The 25,292-nt window shown below is 40.2% G+C and overlaps 1 protein-coding gene across 2 annotated transcripts in view; it reads left to right on the top strand.

The window, feature by feature from the left end:
- Window positions 1–25,292, top strand: part of smpd3 (sphingomyelin phosphodiesterase 3) — a 90,990-nt gene that overhangs the window by 7,663 nt on the left and 58,035 nt on the right. The window contains exons 1-2 of one of the 2 annotated variants that reach the window (XM_085464811.1): window positions 13,359–13,478; window positions 13,571–13,614. The exons of the other annotated variant lie outside the window; for it this stretch is intronic. The gene's annotated coding sequence lies outside the window, so the exon portion shown is untranslated. Of the gene's footprint in view, window positions 1–13,358; window positions 13,479–13,570; window positions 13,615–25,292 lie in introns of those variants that run through there. 2 annotated transcript variants of the gene reach the window in all.

Raw genomic sequence — 25,292 nt, 5'->3', positions numbered from 1 at the left:
AGTGAACAATTCAGAATACTGAGTTCAAGTCTTGGCATATTAAACTTCTCTGAAGGGTTTTCACAATGATATTCCCCCAACAATGATGTCTTATTTCAGCGGTCCCCGACCCCCGGGCCACGGTCTGGTACCGGTCCGTGAGTTGTTTGGTACCGGACCGTGAGATTTGAGGCTCGGGTGTGAAATTTATGATTTTCAGGGTTTTTATCGTTAACTTGGTTTCCCTGGGTCTTTTCCTGTGTTGTAGTTTTGTGTCTTATTTTGAAAGAAATATTTCTCCGTTACCATAGCGACAAGAGGGCATTAAGGGGCAGGGAGGCGGATGTTACTCTCAATATTGTTGGCGCATTTCATTTGGACGCTGCTAATAAAGTTACACAATTACACAGTGAATTCATATTTTTGTCTTGGTCGAATCATCTTATTTGTATTTATCTGCGGCACCTTCTTCTTCTTCATGTGTTAGAACGACACCCTCTGACATTTATTTATTAGTGACAATCTTCTCGCTCTTCTTGTGAAAGTTCAGTTGCTTATGTCCCTCTCCTATTTTCCCTACCAGCTGGCTTGCAGGCCGGGTTGCTGTTGTAGTGGTCCTCCATATCAATTAGCTGCTTCCTCAGCCTCGTCCACAGTTGGACACATCCATACCTGATGGTCCAGGACTGCAGCTAGCGATGGTACTCTGTCTCCTGCTCTGCAGATTCGCTGTTTTAGTGACTCCAAGCAGAATCTGCAGCAGCCAGTGATCTAAATCTAAATGGATGGGAAACACTGGAAAATGCATTAGTGATACTGGATTATGTCTTATCTTTGTATTGTAATGGATCAAAAAACATGTGCCCCTGACCCATGGTACTATAATTAAAATTGATGTGGGAATTTGTTGTGCTTCATATTTCTTGTATCCAATTTTGTAAAGCTATATTTGGTGATGTTAGTCAGTGTTATTTAAACTGTTCCAAAGCTTTATGAGGCAAATATTTACTCTTTAATCCTTATACAGAAGAAAAATACAACTTTTGCTGGAGTTTGTCAAAACTCACTCTGACCTGTTGAATGCAACGCGGAGGTTTGCGGTATTTCAAAGTTCTACCAAATATATGTTACAGTTTGTGGGGGGTTTTTTTCAGGTGAAAGCTTCAAAATTCAGCCTAAACCTTAAGGCTTTACTTAGATAGATTTGAGGGTCAGGGAGCCTGAACCAGAAGATGTAGGCTGTGTTTAACAGGCACTATTTTATAGTATAGGTAAACTGTATGATTACTGCAGTAATTAGACCCTGCAAAGCTGATTAGAGGCCAGACCATGTATGAACGTTCACTCACCAATCTTTCCTCCACCCTCTCGACTCTCTTCTCTTTCATTTCTGCCCAGACTGATCGGGCTCCATGTTTTCATCCTGCCTTCATGTGGCCTCTTGTATGTCTGCCATCCTCCCGTCTTCTCTGTATCCTCCATCTGTCTATCTCCTTCCCTACATCCATGCTGGCAGGTTTGTATGCCAGCATGCCAGCACGGGTGGGATGTCTGCTAAACTCTACTGCTTTTGGTTATGCACTGTCCAAAAAGGAAAAGGATAATGCTAAAAGGAACCCGGCTTGAAGCCCTGTTCTCGTGATAGTTTAAATTTGGTGTCTCAGAAAATTCATGGTCGCATGCAAGCTTTGAAGCAAAGCCTTCAGTCCATTGTAGCAGGAATCTGAAACAGGAAAGCATCTCTATTACAAAGACACGACATTCTCTTCGTAGAAAATCCCCACTCAGCAAGTTACTTTATTTCAGGATCTACTGTTTATGCAATAATATATGATAATAAGCTTTGGCTTTACAATATCCATCTGGATAGTGGGCGGTTAAGAAATTAAAATGTCACTGTTAGAGAGCTTGGAGATTCAAGAAAAACGAATTGAGTCTGTCAGGTGGCACTTGTTCAGCACACTCCTTTGCTACTTTCATCTTCTGTAATTGCTCAGTGTTGTTTTTTAAAAACACTGTGATCTATACAGATGTTGAGTGGCACAGAGCGTGGCGAACAGCAGTGTTGCCTGACTGCAGGAAGGTCCTGGGTGTCAGTGCATCAGCCGGCTGTGCCTTTTTGTGCAGAATTTGCAGGTTCTGTGTGCCTGCGTGGGTTCACTCCAGGCACTCTAGCATCCTCCAACAGTCCAAATACATGCATGTTAGGTTAACTGGTGATTCTAAATTGACCTTATGTGTGAATGTGAATATGAATGATTGCCTATCAAGACTGGCATCCTGACCAGGTTGCACCCTGCCTCTTACCTAGTGACATCTCTGTATTGGACAAGCAGAAGAAGATGGATGGATGGACGGATGCATGGATGGATGCATGGATGCATGGATGCATGGATGGATGGAATTCAGGATGGTGGCAGATCGTGGAGAATCAGGAGACTCCCCTCACTTCTTGCAATTGCAGGGATTTAGCCTCTTAAAGAAACACCACACCATTGGTGATCATGTAACGTGTGTGGTTAACATGTTTAGAAAACCCTTACTGACAAAATGATGGGACTGCATATAAAATGTAACATCGTTAGCTTTTTAAAGCTTGGCTATTTAGCATGAGGCCAAATCAAAATTGAACCCTAACCTTGCTCCTTCATGGTTTGCCTCAGGCCTGACTGAGTCATCACAGGCAACAACCCCAAACTTACTTTTTTTTCCCCAAAAGAGTTAAATTTTGATGACCTTTACTTAGACCTCAGAAGGTTAAGACATTAAAATGACTGGAAAGAGACTCCAAGCTTTAACACCAACCAGATTTTTTAGAAACATTCATTTTGTGGTGTTTTCTGGGATTTAGCCACTCTAAAGTACATCAGGCAGGCCAAGACAAATCAAATATTTTTAAGCATCCCAAAATCAAAGACATACTAGATTTTTTAAATATCCACTGAAAAGCTCTGATTACTCTAGAATGCATATCACCGGTGGGTGCTTCGCATGCTGCAGTATAAAAATCATACTTTCAGTGACTCAAGCTGCTGGCACAGAACCATCATACCCGAATCATCTCGCTCAGGTCCTCGCTGGTTTGTGGCTCTCTTATCTTTCCGTCTTGTTTGAGAAAATAAACATGACAGAGGTCAACAGACGTCCAGCTTGACGGTGGGCGGTAGCTGCAACACAGCTCATCACACTAAACAGGTCATGTGAATATTCGCATTACTTGCATTACACTACCAAGCATTTTAAAAGGCCATCATCACAGCAGATTTGGAGGTCAGGTGGAAATACTGTCAGTGAGAATTTGGGGTAACATGAAGGGTCGCAGAAGAGCGAAAGAGAAAGAACAGACCCAAGATGGGCTGCAGGGACGATGACTTAGCACACACTCGGAGCTCAGATACACATTAACCTCACTTGTGCTCTGTGACACACAAAGGAGATTATATAAATCATCTTGTGCGTCATAAATAGTAGCACACACACACACGGCTCTCGCTTCTCCTCAGCCTGTATTATAAATCATTCTGTTGTCCTAAGCTGAAATGTAATTGAGGAGCAGAGAGGAAAGGAGGGATGTTACTACAACTACTGGTTGTAGTAACATCCCTCCTTCCTTGTTACCTTGTTACCTTTTAATTTTCTTCCTGTTGCTCCTGTGTATCTTCAGCATTATTTTACACCACACTTCTCTGAATGTTTTGATTGAAACATGACGACTCTTTGATGGATTGCTGAGAATGGAAAGCTCTTTGGAAGATATCCAAAAGGTTTGATCATATTGTCACAGAAAATGTTTGAGCCGTAAATCAACCGTCATTCTCGTTCACTGGTTATGAAAGATTTCCAACATTTGCTGATAAAAAAACAGAGGCAGGATTAAAATACAAGACAGATCAGTGGGGCTGACTGTACAGAAGTAAAATCCACCACAGCAGTGACTGAGTGTCTCACAGGTTGTTGCACATTTTAGGGACTGTAAAAACATTATTACTCGTCGTGTTACCATTTATATTTCATATTTTATTCACGTATTACTTAAAGAAGGGGATTTGATTTGTCTTTATTGACAAATTAAAAGATGTAATGTATTAGTGTAGTGGTTCACACATTTGTTTAGCATGCAAATACATAAAACATCTGCACCTGGTTTGGGAACAGCACCAAGCAGGACAGACGAGATCTGCAAAGAGTGGTGCGCTCAGGAGAACGCATCATTCAATCAGAGCTCCCTGACCTGCGGTCCATCTACACCAAGCGGTGCAAGTCCAAAGCTAGGAAGATTATGATGGACCTCTCCCATCCCAACAATCGACTCTTCTCACTGTTGAGGTCTGGGAAGCGCTTCCGCTCCCTTAAGGCCAAAACAGAGAGAATGAGGAGGAGCTTCTTCCCCCAGGCTATTTGGGCCCTGAACCAGGTGTAGGACTGGACTCTCCCACACACATCACATCACCACACGCACTCTGGTTTTTCTTCATGCACACTTCCTATAATTTATAATCTCTTTCTGCTATTTGCACATTTTTACTGTAAATTTCTAAGTTAAATCTGTAAATTTTGTAATAACCTGTAAATTGTAAATACTGTAAAACCACTGACATTTAATGGTCGGGCATTGCACAGCTACAAGCATTTCACCTCGTGTCATACTGTGTATGGTTGTGTGTGTGACAAATAAAATTTGAATTTGAAATAGACATTGGTTCAATTTCACCCACAGACATAACTCTTCTTTGGTGTCACATCAGGATGGGAATCTGGAATCTGGGCATCTCCCATGGTTTTCAGCTCTGCACCTTCCTCACAACATGAGGAGGATGTGCATGGATTACTTTTTGTTGAACATCGGTCCCTATAAATTACTATAGTTTCCTATTTACATGAATGGAAACATTCATCTATTGTCTGCTACTTAGTCCAGATGTCCTCCGGGGACACATCAGTTTCAAACGAGATAGATTTGAAATTATCTTGTTGTTGTGAACAGGCTTACAAGACAATGCTATTTAAAAAAATTAAGCTGAATACAACATATATTACAAATAAAAAATGACCAATCAGGGACCAGTCCTGATATTTGTCCATACTTTAACCCTAGAGTGGTTGAGCTATTTTATTAAGCCCCAGGTCACAAGTTCATGTAGGGTGTTGAGTGACCCCAGAGTAACCATCGTTCACCAGGGAAAATGGGTATTTCACCAATAGTTGATAAGTAAATGAGCTGGTTCTTATATTGCACTTTTCTATTCCAACTTAGCACACAAAGCTTTATGCAACATGCCTCGATCACCGATGCTATGCTTTTTCTACCTAAGTGCTTTCTATCTAACATTTACATGTTGATGGATGCATCAGAGAGCAAGTTGGGGCTCAGTAGCTTGCCTGCAGACTTGAGCAGCCAGGGAGCAAACCCCCAACTGTCCAATTAGTAGATGGCTTGCTCTACTTCCTGAGCTACAGGGACCCTTACCTGGTGGTTGCTGGCAGTTGATTCTGAACTATTATTCAATGCTGCAGCATTGAGGATTTGTTGCAGTATCCTATTTGCACCTGAATTCTCTGAGCAGCAGCCAACAACTCTAGTAGCATACTTTTCCCTATAGTGACCAGAGGTTGCCACCGGGTTGCCAACTCATACTGTTTCCTTTATCTGTTTTAAAATGTTTAAATATGCATGCTGCCTGCCTCTGACAGCTACCACCTGTTCTTCCACACAGAGATCTGTACCAATGAGCCAGTATTTAGGGAATTGGGCTACAAATACAAATGCATAAACCTTTTACGCTGACACCAGAGACCATGTGAGGGTACTTTTGGGTCAGGAGGAGGTCGTGGTTTGCAGGTCCAGGTCCAGAAACATGTGATGTGGATGTTTTCTGTATGAATGCAGATCACAATCTGAAAGCGCTGAGCATCATAACAACAAAAACTCAAAGCTAATGCAGAAAAGCCTGCGTGTCTGTTGACTCAGCAGGGAAACAAAAAAACAGAACTATTATTTGAAAGTCACACAGATGGTTATAAAGAGCTTCTTGCATTATATTATTTTTTATGTTTAATTATAGTCAGCCTTTACCCAGGCTTTGGTAAGTGACATTTGGCACTCTGAACTGAACTTCCCAAAAGGTTATAAATAGCATCAGCGTGGTCAAGCGGAGTTTTTTAGGTGAAAGGTTGAGGAAAGGGAATGGTTCCTCTTTGTAATCCATCTGAATGAGATTGGCTGGACAGCATTTACTCTGGATTACACTCATTTGGTTGGAATATTTGCATCTCTCTAAAGCAACATTTAGAGTGGACAGCTGTGCAGTGACTAGTGAGTGTGTGTTTTGCGCTGAGGAGGGGGTTGGTTGCCTGCCTGCTGCTGTTGGCAGGTCACTGTGAACAGACTGGGTGAACAGATTATGTTTCCACCGCTGGTTACCTCTGCTGAGAGGTAGCACAGAGCCGGATTTGGGTTTGGTTCAGTTAATCTTTTAGTCTGAGGTTTATATTTGGAAACCACGTGAGTGTGTGCTGTCAGTCATCCAAGCGGTTAACTGATAAAATCACACCCACATCATTCAGACGTTTAGCTGTGTTGATAGTGCTTTATGTATTCTTAAACACAAGCAATCATGTTAGCTGCAGCTGTGGCTGTGCTGCCGCTCTGTCTGCCCAAGAGGTGCCCCACTGTGCCTAAAGGCCTTAATCTACTTCTTGTGTGAGGTTGGAAAGAGGTGCTTTGGGTGGAGTCAAAGCATGTGGCTTTAGCGATTCATGAAAAAGCGACCACATGCTGATAACAGAGGGAACCAGCTCAACCAAACAAGTGCATGTGAGGCAGCTACGCACAACAGCCTCTCATTACCTGCAGGGACTACAGGCCACATTCTGACCTCGATGAGTGTGTGTGTGAGTGTGATGTCAGAAGGGGTGGGGTGGGGAGAGGAAGAGAGGCAGCCATGTACGGTAATTAGCAAGGACCTGAGGTTAAAGATGACACTGAGGTTGGGTGGGCTGTGGCTCTGTGCTGCATGGTAACCTGATTTTCAACTTCCTCCTAATTCTCCTTCTATTTTCAGCCTTCCATGTGGTAAATTCTAAGAGTTAGTTTGGCTGAGTAGATTCTAAATGCAGCATTAAAGACCATCCAGTGCATCTGGCAGCACCAATTTAGTTGCTGCAAGCAGATTCTGTAGCGGAAGGAGCAGAGACGGACGGGAGCTAGACCTGCTGTCCTCAACCTGCAAGTGGCTGATGCTGGAGAGGTCGCTGTGAACTTAAACTTTACACTTTCCTCAGGCATTAAGAACTTAAAGGAACCAGGGTTCAATAGAAAGTTCATGTCAGATGGTTGTAAAACTTGGATGGGAGTTTTAGCATTTCATAATAATAATTACAAGGAAGTTATAAGAAAAATAAGCTCTGTAAGGGTAAATAAGTCTTTTAAAGCTACTTTTAAATATTTATTTATGTTAGATGGGGGTGAAGATGTTGACAAAGAAGCTGCAGGTTGTTGGGGCTGTCCCAGCACACCGTCTGGCGTTAGCAGCTCCAGCCTTAAAAAAAACGTTATTATACTAGTCCCATAAAAAGCCTTTCTGTTGGATTTTTAATCATCCAAAGTATATTAGTTGACTAACTGATACCTGTTTAAAAGACTTTTCAATAATATAACCAAGAGGAAATTAAACCATGATCGATTGTCTGAATGTTGCTGAAACTCAACATTGATGATGTCCTTTCAAATATCCTTGCATGGTTGTAGCGGGAGTGTGCAGCATTGTTTGTATATTTCTCAAAAGAAAGGTTAGTGTTGAATAGCATGACAAAGGACCAAAGGAGGACTGGGTGCAAATTAGCAGACGGTCACTTTTTTAAACGGTTTGTAAGAAAGGAGAGGTTTATGTTGTCTGCTGAAAGATAGAGGTTATTGTCATCAACAAACAGTGGAATCAAATTAAATTCCCAATTATTTTGTCTGGAGTTGGCAGATAATAAGGGCTGAATGTAACCAGAAGTTCTTTGTGTAAGTACAGGGTTATGAGTCATAAGCTCAAGCTTCAAACGGTTGGTTTGTTTACGACGGGCTTCCAATGGAGAAACAGCTTTCTTAAAGGAAGAGGGAAGGGAGCTTGTTTCAAACAGTTTATGAACTGAGGGGCTGCAACAAGCTTCAGCAAGAGAAATATATCATTTTGTTTAACTATATATCATGCAAAGCTACTCTAGCAGGGTATAAAATAAAAATAATGAACTAGAAATGAACTGAATGTGTCCCTTAAATAGCTTTTTCCACTGATTAATTGCTTCCAAATTAAACTATATTTGTCCAACACTGTGGTGCTATAAAACATCAGGCCAATACTGAACCTCACTAGGATTTAAAATAAAAATATAGCTGCTGGATTGGTTTTACTGGTTAAATAGTCAAGGGCAAATTTGGGGCAGAAGACCATGAAAACTCAAAATATTTATGTTACAAACCAGCAGAAGCTGCTAGAGCTACTGAGCTCCATCTCCCAGCCTTGCTCTAAGACAGTACCTAATATCACACATATGTAAACAATCATGCGGGACCAGGAAAAATACAGGGCACCTACCAGTAAATCACCAGCAGAACCAAAAGGATTATATGTTACATAAACTCTGACAATTTCAGCCTTCTATCCAAACCATTGAACTCAAGTCAGCAAAACCAAAACACATGTTAGGCCACAGTAACACATCCATCTTCTCTAAAGCACAAGCCTGAAAGAGCCACAGTTCAAAAACTAAATGCTGTTAAGTGCTGGGATCTCAAAAATGGTCATTTCATACACTCACACAGAAACACACGATATTTAAATGATTTTATTTTCTCTAGTTGACATTTTACATTTTCTACCTTCGCCTCCAAACATAAAGAGGATCATATTGCAAAGCCTCCAGTGATTTATAGTGAGAGCTCCATCCTGACCTGAAGCCAAATAGTAATCTGTCACTCATAATTAAATCAAGCTTTCAATCATTAAACAATGACCCAGGCAGAACAAGTAATAGTACTACGTGTGTGCTTTAGGATACGATGAATTTTAAATGTACTGATGATTTAATGAATCACAGCTTTCTGTTAAAAACTGACTCACAGATTATTCCCATGGTGCAGTGCTCTCATAGCCTACATCTGATATCACCTCTACAAATAAAAAAAAGCAATAAAGCTTTGAATTACTAAGAAACTCTCACCCAGAGTTCCAGCTGTGAAACACAGAATACTGACCGGTGCTCACAGTGCTGCCACACATACATGACAGAAAATATCAGCAATAGGTCCCCTTTAACATTTCCTTTGAAAGCAAGCACCACAAAGCACCACAAGATTCATAACTTAAGATCACTTTATGAGAGCAACAGGGAAATTTGTATTGGAAATAAAGTAAGCACAAAAAATTAAACAGCTTTAGTGCCTGAGCAGCATTGGTACAATGTGGAGTCACACACTCGAAATCAAAACTGCATTTTTTACTGTGTCTGTGTTAGAAGAGTAACTTATTTTAACATTTGTAAAATAACTGTGCTTTCTTTGTGTAGTATGTACTTATCCAGGTCACAGGTCCATCACAGCGTTAACACGTAGAGACAGGGAACCGTTTACACTCACATTCACACCTACAGCTAATTTAGAAGCACCTCTTAACCTCACATGCTTGCCTTTGGACTGTGGGAGGAAGCCAGAGCATCCATGCAAGCACAGGGAACCGGATTATTGGATTGCTAAGTTTCTGTCTAGTCCCTTAAAGTGCATTAGAAAGTACATTGAGATTACAATTGTTATGAATGTGTGCTGTGTAAATAAAGCTGACAGAATACTGAACATAAAACCACGGTGGATGGTAAAAACAATGCCAGTGGAACACAAAGTGCAATGAATGTCATCTTTCTATTATGCTTATCATGTATTCAAAGTACTTTATGTTTAGTGCTGTGAACAAATATTCATCACCTTCCAGATTCCCTAGTTGTTGTTTTTTTTTTTGTTTGGTTTTTTTTTGCATATTTGTCACGTTTGAGATCTTGAAACAAATTTTAATACTTGACAAAAAAACCCAAGTGAATAAAAAATCATGTTTTCATTCATTAAAGTAAAAACTTAATTTGGGTTTCCTTCTTCATAAGCGTGCCACCACAGGATCCACCCTTCATGTTATTAGCATAGTGCATCTACTCGGCTTTCAAAGAAAAAGTATTGGAGTCTCAGTTTTTGTTCATTAAGAAAAAAGCTTCTTCAAATGTTCAGCACAAGATGAAAATTCAAAAGGTCATCTCATTTGGAGTCACTTACTCTTTCTCCCTCACACAGACGCTCACCTGTGTTTGCCCGGGCCTGAACTTTGGGCTGTTTCCATAGCAACATTCATCGCACTTAATGATGGTGACAGCCAGCTGCGGTCATTTCCTTGTGTCATTTTTCAGCATTCCCCGCCTCTTCTTCCTTTCCAACGTCCTCCCCCTAAGCATCTATACAGTTAGACTGGATGAGAGCGTCTACCCACCTCAGGTTTATTTGTAACGGGTTAGTGGTTCTCACCAAGCTCACCCTGAAAGTTGAGGAGAAGAAGAAAAAATCACCAGGGAGATTATTCAGACCCAGAGTTGCAGCCGATGCCTTTGCACTGCTCTCCACGAGGATGCAAACACAAAAACAGAATATGATGTGACATGACTTAGGCAGAAGTTATGCACAAGCCCAGTACAGGCAGTATCAGCATGCAGGGAGGCTACAACATGGTTCCCGTCCTCAAGTTCTAGCTCAGTGGCAAAGGCAGGAATATTTCTTAATACATGCATGTTTTTTGGGATATGAATAAAACCCACAAAGACATGCAGAGAACCTCACACCGCACATCCCCCATACGCCTGGAGGGAATTCAAACCCATTTTCTGAGGCAGCTGTGCTAACTGTGCTTTTGTTGAAAAGTGAATCGAGTCAAGTAACTGCAGAAGATCACAGACTGTCAGGAAAAGGCCACACATGGAGATTCAGAAAAACCACAAAGGCGTGGGATGGCTTGAAAAGAGAAACATAATTAACACAAATGAGAAGTAACGAAGAGCAGCCTTTGTATCCAGATAGAAAGTTGGCATATCAATAAAAGTAAAAAAAGCAACAAAGTAAAATGGAAAAAAGGTCATTATATGCTGCTGTTACTTAAATGTCTGCTGAGGCTTTTTTAACAGAGTTTTTATTATTCTGATTCCTTTCTTATCTTCTCTCTAATGGTTTCATTTCAATCAGAATTCATGCTACTTGCTTTTTATCTCAGCAAACCAATAATTTTCATGTTACTTTTCTTCAGATTTGTCTAAATCTTGCTCTGCGCTCTTTTGTTTCTTAGTGGCGAAGAGGGTTTAATAGACTGTTTACTCGCTGGGCCCACGTCCTCATTTTATGTTTGACAGCATTTTAGTAGATAGGTGAATAGCTGGGACATGAATTGAGCTGCGGTTTGGGGAAGGCCTCGAAGGGGACTGGTGGCGGTTCCCGGCCTGGCGGATCCCCATGTACTAAATAGAAGTGAAGAAGTTAAAGAATTAGAAAGGGGAGGGAGGGGCATGTAAACGAGAACAGCTTGCAGAGCTGGGAGAACATATATAGATGAGAATCGGAAGACGACCAATGTCGTTGCCTTTACTGTGTATGCACATGTGGCCCTGCGGTTACAAAAAGACAGCTTAACTTTTGTTTTATTTCTCTTTTGCAAAAATAGATCATCTATTATTCTGTAAGCAGATGTTCACATGTATAAAAACCCCACACCAACCAGGGTTTTGGTGGTATATCACTGCAGGCACACCATTGCATGTTAGCCTCATGTATAGCCGGCACCTTCAAAAGAGGTTGTGGGTTTGTAGACCAAAGCATCGCTGTTATTTTTTTAGTCATTTTCAGTAGCAGCGCCACAATTTTACCACGAATGCCAACAGTGTGGCTGCTGTTTACCCAGCCATCCAATTACAGTGTAAGAGGATACCAAATGGAAGACCAACCAAATGCTGAAAAACAACAGAGCTGAGTTTAATTCGGCTGCTATCCAAGCATTTGTGTCTTTACCAAATGAAATCGCCCAAACAACCAAAACCGATATGAAATTTATTGCTTGAAAAAACATTTTGTTTACTGTTGATGTACCAGTTAAGTTAAGAATAACAACTAATGATAAAAATCACAATCATTCACACTGATTTCACGTCATACTTTTCCACTGGTTGTCTGTGTCCCACCAGTAGAGCGCACCCCACAGTTTGAAAACCACTGAGCTTGCAATACATTTTTCCCATGAATATTCTGTATCATAGCAACCAAAGCATCACAGCTGAAGAAAAAAAAATGCTGTGCTTTCGAAGCGCTCTCAAACACTCCCAGCTGGGCATTTACAAAAGAGCGTCCAGTGTTTTCAGCTGGGGGAAAAAACGTGTCTGTGTACACACACCCTTTGTCTTCTGGCAGGTTTTGTCTCACTAAAAATGTTGTGCGTTCAGTGTGTGCGAGAGCACACAGTTTCATTTTCACTCGTTATAAGTGACTGGCTTGCTTGCATGTCCTTCACACATGTCCATTAGGAGGAGAGTCCGCCAAATTACAATGGATGTAGTGTGACTGACCGACTGACTAAAGCACAGACACTAAACTGTTTTCGGAGCCAGTAATCTGATCTGCTTGTGGAAACTGACTGTGAATTCCTGCTAATACACATCAGCTCCTTTGGGCTGCTAGCACATTTCCCCTTCTTCTCTTTTTGTTCCATTCGAAGCTGTCTGCCGTTCTAATTTGAGTTCAAAGACAGTCATTTTTCTAGCTGCTCGGCTTAAGCAAACATACATTTCCCCTCAAAGCGCAGCCAAGGCCAGGCTGAAACTTATTTTCAGCTTTGAGTGTCCGTGTGAATGTTTTCAGCAACCTGTCGTAGAAGTTAGGACCGTGCTTTTCTGTGTGAGTTTCCCACAGTGTTTCTAAAGCGTGGCAAAGCTGATCTTCTCTACTGGGTTTTTGAGAGGAATCAGAAAATATGACCTTGCTACTGGGAGCGAGGTGGGGAGATGACCACAGGCTGCTTTGGGCAGGAACCCAAACATAATTAAAGTCTTAGATCATCAGAAACACCACAACGTGTTCGGGAGAGAGTGCAGCAGTCCTAACATTAGATGTACTTTGGTGGTTTAAAGGGAGTGAAACTCTTTTTACATGATTGTGTGTTGATGGTGGATCAGCACACAGCTGAGTAAGCTGTGCTGCTTTATCTGCAGCAGGGCCAAAGGGGAAAGCACAGTGTGTGTTTGTTTTGGATGCACATGTGAGTGTTTAATATGCTTCTCAGTGTCCCGGTTATGTATTGATGACTTAATGTACCGAACATGAAAGCTCTTGTGTGTCTGCCTCCATGTCTGCGATAGCATTATGTGAAAGAGTCTATGCTGTTTGCTGTGATGTGGGTGGAAGGAAACAGAGAAGGGAGGAGATGAGTGAATGCAGAGAAAGGGTGAGTAAGATTTAAAAAATATGAGTGTGGCTGGAGCTGTTCGTCTGCTGGTATCATTCATTTCTATACATATTTTTTCTTTTTCCTGAAAGATGGTGACATCACCCATTGGTTTCTGGGCTCAGTGGACTTCAGTGTGAGTATTTTGGTTAGTTTTTTTGAGGTAAAAATTACTTTGTTAGGATGAGATTGTGGGATGAGAGTAATTAGCTAATACTAGAAAGCCTGGCTAAGAATCTGCATCAAAAACAGACCTGCTTATAAAATATAAGCAAGTCACTGGTTCAGAAGTAAAGCATGAACCGCTCGCCTGTTTGTCACATAATTCCATTAAAATGCTCTAAAAAGCAACAATAAAGCAAACATAGTCGAGAGGTCCATTTCAGTGACTTCATTTAGCAGAGGTGATGGCTCTGGCTCTATCACTGTATGATAGTTCTGAATTTAAAAATCACCTGTAAAGATTTTTTTTTTTTGCAGCAGGCATCAAACATGCTTTTTAATGCTACAAAACTTATTTTACCATGGAGTCTATGGGGAATGACATGCTTGTGGAACCAGCCTCAATTGGCCATTAGAGGAACTGCAGTTTTTGGCCCTGGTTCAGCTGTGATTATGGATGGTTTTTTATTTTTCTTAGCATAGCATTGTTTTGTTTGTTTTTTTATTTGAAGGTAACACATATACATATTATTAACATAGTATTTTCGGATGTTTTTAGTAAGGGAGTTTTTGCAGTGTGGATTGCTGCCTTATCTCCTGTTATACTGAGTAGACTGCTACACTGACCTCCATCAGACTGAGGTATTGATCCACTACAAACTGGCTGCCCTGGATTAGAGAGCGAGCACACCCTAAAAGATACAGTTGGGGGAAATAAAAACAAAAAAGCGCATGAAAATTATCTGTGTGAGAACTGGAGCCTCTTTTACATGGATCGTATCTAAGATCTCACATGAACTGAAGTCTGAAGTGCAAAATTCTGTTTTATAATGAGTGAGCAGCGTGTGAGGACCATAAAGCTTTTGATTTATTCATTCATGTGTTAAGGTTATATTTGGGGATGTACATAACTACTAAACACATTAACATTGCTGCCCTCTGTAGTCAGCACCAATGTTCCCTCTAAGCTGCTTGCGTGCTCAATCGCGCACTGCTGGCATGCTCTCTGCGCACAGAAAATCTGCGTTGCGCACAAAAATAAAATCTAACGGGAATTGAAATTAAAATAAATACGTTAACAATTGATTCTGTTTTACAGTGTGAGTCAGTAAGTGACCGGTGACTGGCTGCTCCAGCCAAGGATGCGATTCACTTTCGTATATACCGAGCTAATCAACGTCGTTGACAGGCTAAGACAGGGTCCTTATGTGCCGACACCGGTGTTTTAGCTAGCAAAGCGGCGTGGCTCATGTGGAGTGAAGCCACGTTAATGACAACGCGTACAACCATTGGAGATGTGAGCAGGACAGACGGAACAACTGACGGAAAAAGTGGGGACTTTATACCAGTTTTTAAATTGCGTTGATAGACCACGTAAAACCAGAGTTATGATAAAAATATATGTTTGTTCGTTTTCTTCCTGAATACTATCGTTGTTTATATTTACTGCGGGAAGAAACGGTAAACATGGCATTTTATAAGGAAAGCACTCTCCGCCTGTGAGAAAAGACAAAACCAAAAAACCCTTTCCTATTGGTGGAAAAATGTACCATGTCGACCAATGATATGGCAACATGCCATTTAGTTGTTTAGAATAGGGGGGAGGTTTTAGTAGTGACGCCGGTGTTTTGAGATGCGACGTTTAGCGTGTTTGGAGTCTAAAGTTAGTGTGTTGTCTTGTGTAGTTTGTAATTATTTTTTTGGAGCGGCACAAATAATTTGTGTGGCATCAAATTTGATGCAGAACAGATGATTGTTCTGTAAATAGTTTGAAATGTTTATTTTAAAAAACGCCTTGGCTGCATTTTTAGCTAAACAGCTGCAAAAAACTTTGTTGTTTGCATAACTCAGTTACTTTTTTGAAGAAGTAACTATATAATTAATTACCCAACATTGGTCATTATATACTGTATTTTACAGACAGAGAGTTACAGGAGTCTCTCCCAGACCACAGACTCATACTCATAATACAAGTCACAGCTTTATATATATATAAAAATAAGAAAGTTGTGTTTTCAAAATTGGAGTTCAAGTTATTTTTACTTCCAATAGTGTTAACGTACTACACAGGTCATGAACAAGACTTTTTAAAATTTTAATTGTAAGTGGGCTAAAGCACTTAATTAAAAGTAGTCTAACATAAATGCTGTAATTTGATTATTTTAATAAACCATATAACTTGGATGGATTCGATGCTGGCGTGACCACAGTGCACACGTCTGCTGTCGCTCACAGTGGTCCAAGTGTCCGCTCAGAGAGTTTGTGTGTTCGCGCAGACACATGAAAAATTAGAGGGAACATTGGTCAGCACCAGAAATACCAGCTAGTTATGCAGACGGTGGCGCTCCACCGCACCTTCTCTCTCTGACGGAAGACATAAAAAGCTAGGTAGAAATAGATGATGCAGTGCTTCTTAAAACTGATTTAGAAAGTGAATGACTGTATATTGACTGTGTCTGGCATTTAAACAATACATTGTGCACAGGCAAGTGGATGTTAACCTGCAAGGAAAGAAGGCTGATAGTACTAGCTTATTTCTTCCTTTCGCCGAAGGAAACATTAGCTTACTTCACTTGCTGCAAACTGGTCAAACACCGTGTGTTTATATTTACATGCATGCATGATTATTACATTTCAGGAGCATCTAAAAGATGCTTTAAAATGAACTGTTCAAAATAGCTCCCAAGAACATTGTCTACAGTATTTGACCTCGTATATATATATATATATATAACATATATAACAAATATATATTAGTTTCTTTTTAACTTATATTATTAATATTTATTAAAGGTAACGTGTCAAGTATCAGTGTAAATAATTGTTTTAATCAATTTAAATTAATCCTTGTATTGTCCTCGGGTCATTTTTGACCCCTGAGGACAACAGGTGTATGGAAATCGGGAGGACATTATGAGGGTTAAGGATTTTAACTTAAATAAGGATGAACACATATATTTCCAGAAGATTTGCTGCTAAGCTTAGCTAGCGATCTTTTAGCACTATTTTTTATCTCTCATGCAAATTAATTCTCCTTTTATTTGTTTACAAAACGTCAACAAAGTTGTTTCTAGTTTTTCAGTCATGAAAACTTTAAAGATAATAAATCTGGAAATATGCAGAGAAACTAGCTTAAGCTAAGGCCTGAGATAGCTGCAGTTAGCCAGACACCAATGACTACTTGGTTATATTTTTTCAGCACATTACATCATTGGCAAATTGATTATGGTTCAGAAGAGTAAATTGTAGTCAGTATTTTATTTATTGTATGTATTTAATTGTGATTTTATAACTATATGATTCTCCTGTTCTTGGTAATGTCAGTTAAAACTGTTTCAGGTGCACTTTACCTGCTTTTTGGTGGATAGCAGCCCTGTTTTACATTTAGCTGGTGAAACAAAGACAAACCCCAGTCAGATTTGTGATCTACATAACAAAGCCCACATACAAAAGGTGTGAATGGAAATGCATGACATGTGAGCACACCTTTATATAATAAACCTGCTAGTTTATGATGCTGCAGTTCAGGAACCCTGCAGCCTGATCAGGTCAAGCGTATGACGTAGTAGAACTAATTTAAAAGAGGCTGAAATGAAAATAAACTTTTCGCCATGCACAGAGATGGACACTGGCAGCTGGGACATTAAAAAGTGGGCCAATAATTCTCTGAATGCCTCAATAAAGGGCAGACCAACAACTCTGTCAGTACACGAGCTGTGAGGAATGGAAATTCCTGCAAAACCACAGAAACTGATCAGTGAAGTTATAGCAAAACGTTTGTGTTAATCATTGTTGTGGCTGACTGGATTTGACCTTACCTACACTGTATGTGTTAGATGTCAGTCAGAATAATGATCGCTCTACAAACTTTCATCCTTCTGTACATTTTTGTTGTTTGCTGATTCGTTTTGGCAGCGCTTAAGACATTAAAAGAGTTTCGATGAGTGTGACAGTCATAAAATGTTAACATGGGATTAACATTAAACATTTTTGCCATTTCTATAATCCTCATAAAAATGCATTTTTAAACTTTAGCATTGAAAACAAATTTTACAATGTGGATGCAGTTTGTAGCAAGTAAAAATATCACTGCACTTCACTGCATAGTACTATGCTGTGCTTACAAATCACAGTTGCCATCATACACAGTTGATGACACACTGACGTGGGCCCTAAATCAAAAGCAGGTTAATGGCAGAGAGGCTCTAATAGCAGCCTTTGTGTTATGTAAAAGTCCAGAGGTGAGTGTGCGCTGCTCTGCACAGCGATTTATGAGATCATCTACTGCAAAGAGAGACGGTAAATGTGGGAGAGCCAGACATGAAGGAGAGGGCGACATGAAACAAAAGGTCACGGGTTAAAATAAAAGCTATAGTGTCACTCTGCTGAAGGACCATCGTGGTGATGTTCCAACCCATTTACTCCAAATGATATATGTTTATGTTACTGCTGAGTGTTTCCAAAAGCAGACTTTTTTATGCAATTGTCATCCATCACAATGAATATTCTGTTTGCTTTCATTTTTGGTCCAAGCTGTTGTTGAAAGCGTGGACCGTTGGCTGCCTGCAGTGGTGCTTTCAGAAGCTTTTGTATGAATCTGAACAGTTTCTGTCCTCCTCATATCTCATGTTTGCAGCGTTTCCAATGCCAGAAGCTGAATGTTCAGAATTACAAATCAAAAAACAAACCTCCTGATCTGAGCCAGCCTTGCCCAGTTCATTTGCTATCATGAGAGCTGAAATGTTGCTCAAGAGCAGGTGGCAGCGGGCCCTGATCAAATTACCCTGCTGATTCTAGTGTACCTCACAGTGATGGTATTATATGTCTCCAACTAACCATGTTACAGCAGCACAATCGCACTGAAAAAAGAGACGCAACAACGGAATGAGAAGAGGAGGGAGTGATCTCTTGATAGCTTAAGATAATCATAGATTTCTGAAGTGCAGGATTTGTTTTCAATTTGACAAGACAGAAAGTGGGAAAATGAAACCTTTAACACTCATCACTAATATCTGTGTAACAGGTAGTCAAGGGACAAAGTGCAATACCGGACCAGACGTACATGTGATCCTTACGCAGCATCAGTGGGTGGACGCGAGCTTTAGTGTCACTGTGAATTTTCTGATGTGAAATGGATGGCATGGAACTGACACAGATGGACCAGAATGCCTCTGTTTTATTTATTCATTAAGTTATTGATAGTGATAGTGATAGTACCTGGCAGTTAGGCTACAAGATAAACTGAGGAATCTTGGCATTTTGTCTTCACAGATTTTTGGTTCCTTTTCTTGTTCTTTTTCTTTCTCTCTTTGATCTTTTCTTTTCACCTTTTCTGTGTCTCAAAGCATTGTTGAAAACATTTTTAGAAAAAGAGTGAAACTATGAAAAACAGTGATGGGACGCTGTTTAAATGAAACTGCATAATCATGCAGTACCAACGAGACGTCTGACTTCATTCTGGGGTAGGGAAAAATCCAGTGGTCCAAACCACAGTCATCAAAAACTGTCATCAGCCACTAGCGAACAAGGGTGGTCTGGTTCCCACAGTGACCTGATCTGAAGATCATGAAATCAGGCTGAGATTTACATTAAACAACAAGGAAGTCAAAAGCCATGAAAATACTGTGGCAAGTCTGCAAGTTCAGGTTCAATACAGGTCTCAGATCAATCCACTGATCTAATATCAGTTTTAATTTTATCTAAAGTCTAAAAGTGCAAAATGTTCTCCAAAATCAAGTGCAGTAATTCTTAAACAAGTCAAACTTTCTGAAATACCCACATTTTATGTCCAAAGCCAGTCTAATAGTGATGGGACAATCAATTAAATCCGTTCTGAAACCACCTCCAAATCCAGCCTAAAAGTTTTGCAAATCAAGTCCGAAACCCAATCAAAACAGTTGAAATCCAGTCTGAAATCAAGTCCCAAACCACATTAACACCCGTTCAAAATCAGCCTGAAAGCATTCTGAAATTTTGCCAATTGATTCTACACTCTGGAAACCACTTAAGTCCATTCTGAAAGCCTGTCTGAAAGCAAAATCCCAAACTGTGCAAATTTAAAAAACCAAACTTGGCAAAAACAGTGTAAATCACCCCAAACTAGTTTAAAATGGTTCTAAATTTGCCAGAAAGAAGGTAAAAGTTAGCTTTAAAGTACTGTAAAATCCTTCCCCAAACTATGTCCAAACATAAGTCCAACACCAGTCCCACATTCATAGTATTGCAATCTTATATTCAGACGCTTATTTTGAAAACACTTAACTTCAAGAAGTAAAAGCTTTTCTCACTGTTCTGTACATATATGTGTCACACAAAGGCACACATGTGAAGTTCCTGAGATCAGCTATACTCTGAATTATTGAGGTTATCAGCTGCAGGCTCTCCTCCCACTGATTATAAATAATTTGACGGTTTATCGAGTCCAGAAGAAAAGTCAGGGCGCTCGTGGGAGTTGTTGTTCTGCCCAACTCTTCCCAAAGGCCCGATTTCAGCCTAGATTGCTTTGCTGTTGATGGAAACATGAAGCCGCAGTTCTTAATTGATTGGAAAACAATCATCCAGGGCAAAACGTGTGACTTGGGTATTACTTGCATCTATTATAGTGCCTGATGGGCCATGAAACATGAGCAAATAAACTGACACACCAACCCCCCTGCATTATATAAGAGGCTTCAGCATGTATGTGAGAGTGGAAGCTGTGTCATATCTGTGCTCCCTGTACAGTGACAGGCAGCCACAGTAGTACAGTTACTAAGTGCATGTGACTAGGTCACCATGACAACAGCACTCCCTGGAGCATGCTGTGAGCAGAGCGACGTCACTGGCCTTTGCATGCTCCTGTGTGTCTGCGTTCGTGTGGCACTCGCTGGATCGAGAGCTGGTCCTGCACAAGCTGCTGTGTGTGAGAACCAGAAGCAGGAAATGAGCACAGAAGACAAAGATGAGACAAACGAGTGACAGCGAGGAAAATTAAAAGATGCGTAGATGCACGAAGGGTGTAATCGCTCTGATGTGCACTCCAACACTATTTTAGTTTCTGCCAGATGGCTTTATTGCTCCTATCACTATTTCTTCACCACAGGCCCCTGAGCTGTGTGTGTGTGTGTGTGTGTGTGTGTGTGTGTGTGTGTGTGTGTGTGTGTGTGTGTGTGTGTGTGTGTGTGTCACTCAGAGCTCTGTTCTTTCTCCTAAATATCAAAAGGGCATTTATCACTGATAGGCTCCATTCAGCTGCTGCACCACACCGTGCTGCCCAACAATCACGGGTGGATTAGAAAATAACCGTCTCAAATGAGCACAGACGTGTAAAACAACAGTCCTGATTGTAAGATCAGCACAGCACACAGACCAATGATGTCTGTTTGTACCTGTGTGTGTCATAAACGGTTTGTTTTTCAGAGGTTTTGCTTCAGTTCGTTCAGATTTTGGTTTGATTTAATATTTTAGGTCATTACAGTGGGTTTGAGGACAAAACTTTGGACTGTTTTACATCTTTTCATCACATTTTTTTCTCATTTTATTCGTTTGTTATCATTTGTCTTCTTTCTTTTTGCTGCTCACGTTCCATATTGTTCAGATTGTGTGTTTTACATCTGTTTTTGATGCTTCATGTGTCAATTTAGGTCACTTTGGGTAAAATATAGGTCATATTGTACCCATTTGTCAATATTTTGTGTCTCCTTTTTGTGTCTTTGCAGTAATCATAGATAGAATAAAAGTTGCACGTAGTTTCTGGGTCTGAAAAGTCTGTTAAACCTAATTAATCCAATTTAATGGCCACCAAGGGCAACAGCTATGGTTCCAAAATGATTTCCTATAGAAGTTTGAGAAAGTGGCTCTCTGACTTTAAATATGTAAACACTTTGCTGCTGAGCTAGTGGTCTCAGTCACTCATTTTGGTTCATACCAAGTTTCATTTAAATCTTGGTCATACTATGTTTCACAAGGGAGAATTATAGCTACAGGGTAGACTGGTCTTACAACCTGGGATCAAAGTCTTTAGTCTAAACAGCAGCCCCATTCATCTATACTGTCCATAGCAGTAAGTGGCATCTTCTTCACCCTGGATGTCAAATGCTGACAAGGTTCTATCAAGGTTGGTCATGTCTCCGGCATGCACAGGATAAAGCGAGGTGCATTTTACTCTCAACTCATCACTGAGGGTCACCTGGAAATGCAAGCATCACTTTTCATCACCCAGGGTTAATGTTGTGAAGGCGGGTAATGTGGTTGCTTTGTGGGTCATCTTATTGCTGAAGATTTTCTCTCATCACCTTGTAATATAAAGATAAATGACAAGACTTTTGTAATGAATTGGTGCTACAGTATATAAAAGTGGATTGGGAAGTGAATCTTGAATTGTTCCTAAATTTCAAAGGATATAATCTCCAAACTAAGGTGGGACTATATTTGGTATTCCAGTCCGAACACTGCAGAAATGACTACAAATAATTGTTATTGTCACTTTCTTGTGATCATGTAGATTTTTAAGTCATTTAATTGGGGTTTTACACGTTTTCATCTGTTATTTACCTCCTTTACAAATATTTACTTGCTTTATTTATTTATTTATTCTGTGTTGGAACTGCTGGCTTATTTTGGCGATTTGAATCCCTGTTGCCAATGTTCCTGTTGATTTTCAACAGTTGTGTCTCTTATGGGTCTCATTTTGGTTGTTTGGTTGCTCATATTTCCTTGAATCCCCGAACCTGTGATTCAGTACTCCAGTTCGTAATCATCCGACACATCACTCAAACAATGCATGTGTTCTGTGCCTCACCGACACGTCACGCGCACATACTGCTGATGAGTTCGAACAATCACGAGTGAACACGACATTATTGACCTTCCATATTGTCCACGCAGACTGCTGGCGCTCGCACACAGTTTTTCTCCTGTTTATCCAGACAGACGATATTGATCGGGGCTGAGGGGGGAATTCTCTGAAATGAAGCTCTCTGAGTGAACTTTAGCAAACTGCAGGTCCCAAGCTGACATATTCATTTATCACTGACATCCTGGCTGTCAATCAGAGCGTCCTAATGAGCTCACAGTACAGCGAGGTGCGCATCCTATTAGGTGATTGTTTGAGCGTGTTACTGGAGAAATTGTTAGCTTGAGCTGTACTCCAAAGCTACATTATTATACAGTGTCGCTTTTCCTGCATCATATTGGCTTCGTGAAGCCAGGGAGATGAAAACAACAAAGAAAATATCAAAATTTAGTCCTGATATTGTTCCAAGTATCCCCCACATTGCGTCATAAATGGTATTTTGCCTTATTTTAATGGCACTGATGATTAAGTATGTAAACGAGTGAAGGTAATTTTGAAGTGTCATTGTTTTTGTCTCATTAAGGGATAAACTCCCACACTGCTCTCTGATTAAAGCACCACTCAGCGCGTTTGTGTTGAAATTGCACTCTTGCTGCAAGTTTTCATCTCTCTAATGTAAAACAGGGCATTGCCAATGATTCATTAATGGCAGGAGGCGCTAAATAGTTTAAAAAGCCACTTTACTAAAAAAAAATAATGGAGGTCACATAGTTTATCCTTTGGCACAGAAATTAATAAAGTCATTTTAAATGGTTATGGTTATGAAAATAACCATAACTGTTGTGTGTTTGCTACGACAGTTTTCAGCTGGATATTGCGGTCAGGGTCAAGATGTACCTTCCCTTTTTTTTTTACAGGCAGATTTTAAAGGTGCATTAAGGCACATTTTTATATTAAAACGCAGGTTAATTTAACACAAAAGACGTCAACAGTAATGAACATCTGTTTGTTAGACTTTTTTAGTGCTTGTTTTGGTTCTCTGACCCACAAATTCAGCTGCCATCATAACAGCGTATGTGTACCTCATATAAACCCCACAGTGAATGACAGAAAGCAAATCGCTGCCACAGTGACATGTTTAATAGCGGAGCAACTCCACAGCGCAAAACTGATGATTGATTGATTTTTACAAACAACATCATCAAACTAAAATATTTTGGTAACCTAGCCAAATGGGGAATTAGCTTTTTAAAGTGCAGCATGTTTATTGATGTTAACGTGTCTATTATAACGTCTAAAAAAAAAAAAACAACTGTGCAGAAGCTGTTTGTTTGCTGGTTACACCTGGCTGTGGATCAAATTCCTGAGTTTGACTCACGCTGCAAACAGAATAAGCACAAAAAATAGCAGCACAAACAAAGTGGTGTTTATTAACATGCAGATTGCTCGACTTTTAACAGTATTTATTGGTTTTTGTACTTTTTATAAATAGATTTTATTTGATAACGAAGCAGCTCTTCTATAGAAAACTCCTGCACTCCCTGTCATGTTAGATTTTCCACATCTCCCAGTCTCCATCAGTTTATAATGCTAGACTTTCGCCTCACTGATTGAAACTGCCAAATACTTAAAGAGAAACAAGAAATCTTAATTTAAACGCATTTTAGTGAATGCAGGCTGACGCTAATAATCTCCACTTAGTTAACGTTGCAAAAATAATAATCTGTGGAGATAATGGTACCAGACAGTTACTGAAACCAACCAAATAGTGGTTGAAAATGCAATTTTACCAGTTCACCTACTAATGTGGCTTTATTCAAATACATATAGAAAAAAACCTGACCATCGAGCGACTCAGAAGAAAAAAGCCACAAGCTCATAATTTCAGAGCCTGTATCATGAAACTCATGTACAGGTCTGTGAAAGGCAGCCGTATGGTGAAAATATAAACACAAGTTATGATTTGAGTGCTGTTTCTGTTCCTTCAAGCACAGTTTAAAATTCAGAGTCTGAAGAGGAACAGGAAATGATCTGCCATCACCGGCTTGTATCTCTTTCTGCTCTCCCTGGTTTGCACCTCACAGACAGCTTCTTACTTGAAGCACCTCTAAAACAAAGCTGAACTGAAGGCTTTATTACTGATCCCTGGTTTATTTCATATTGTTCTGGCCCACAGCACTAAACCATCCATGCAACGCTGATCAGTTAAAATGATTCAGCTGCTTGGCCACCTGACCTGTGCCACCTGCCTCTGCAGCCTGTTATGGAGCAAAAAACGATTTTCTAGATTTTATTTAAGTGATAGTTGAGCAGTGTCATTAAACACAAGGGGGGTTGTGTAAATTCAAGCTTTCCTGTGCGAGAGATAAAAATACAGATATAATATTTGTCCTCATTAGTCGACATTGATCCTCTGGTGAAATCTCGGCGGCAGTAGGATTTTAGAAACAAACAGAAGTGCTAATTAGCAGACATCAGCTCCCCTAACAAAGGAATTATCTGCAGTACAAGCTGACTTGTATACCTTTTTTAAAAATATTGTGTGCCTGTACCTTAACGTGTGTGTGTTTCCAACATGTGTGTGTCTGCTGACGTTGTCACTGTTCTTTTTCCGTCGCTGTATTTCTGTCTCTTCCTGCAAGGCGACGTATTTGGCTATAAATTATGCACCGCTGAGCTTCCCCTGATAAGGCCAAATGTGACGGTTTGTGCTCGTTGATCTATCAGCTCTGACTGAGGTTTGTTTTTCTGGGTGTGGTCGTTGATGCAGCTTTCAAAAGGTAAACTCCCCACAGAAGCTGAGGAAAGTGGAAGCTTTTAAAGGCCGTGGGATCGAGGATTTTAACGCTTAAAGCGGCAAAAAAGATGAATACAATGGG

The sequence above is a fragment of the Copadichromis virginalis genome, linkage group LG7 (genome assembly GCF_057382275.1).
Source record: "Copadichromis virginalis isolate Kocher_CV1m ecotype Utaka linkage group LG7, C_Virginalis_male_GT1.1, whole genome shotgun sequence".
Classification (NCBI taxonomy): Eukaryota; Metazoa; Chordata; class Actinopteri; order Cichliformes; family Cichlidae; genus Copadichromis; species Copadichromis virginalis.
This window is presented reverse-complemented; position numbering and strand designations above follow the sequence as displayed.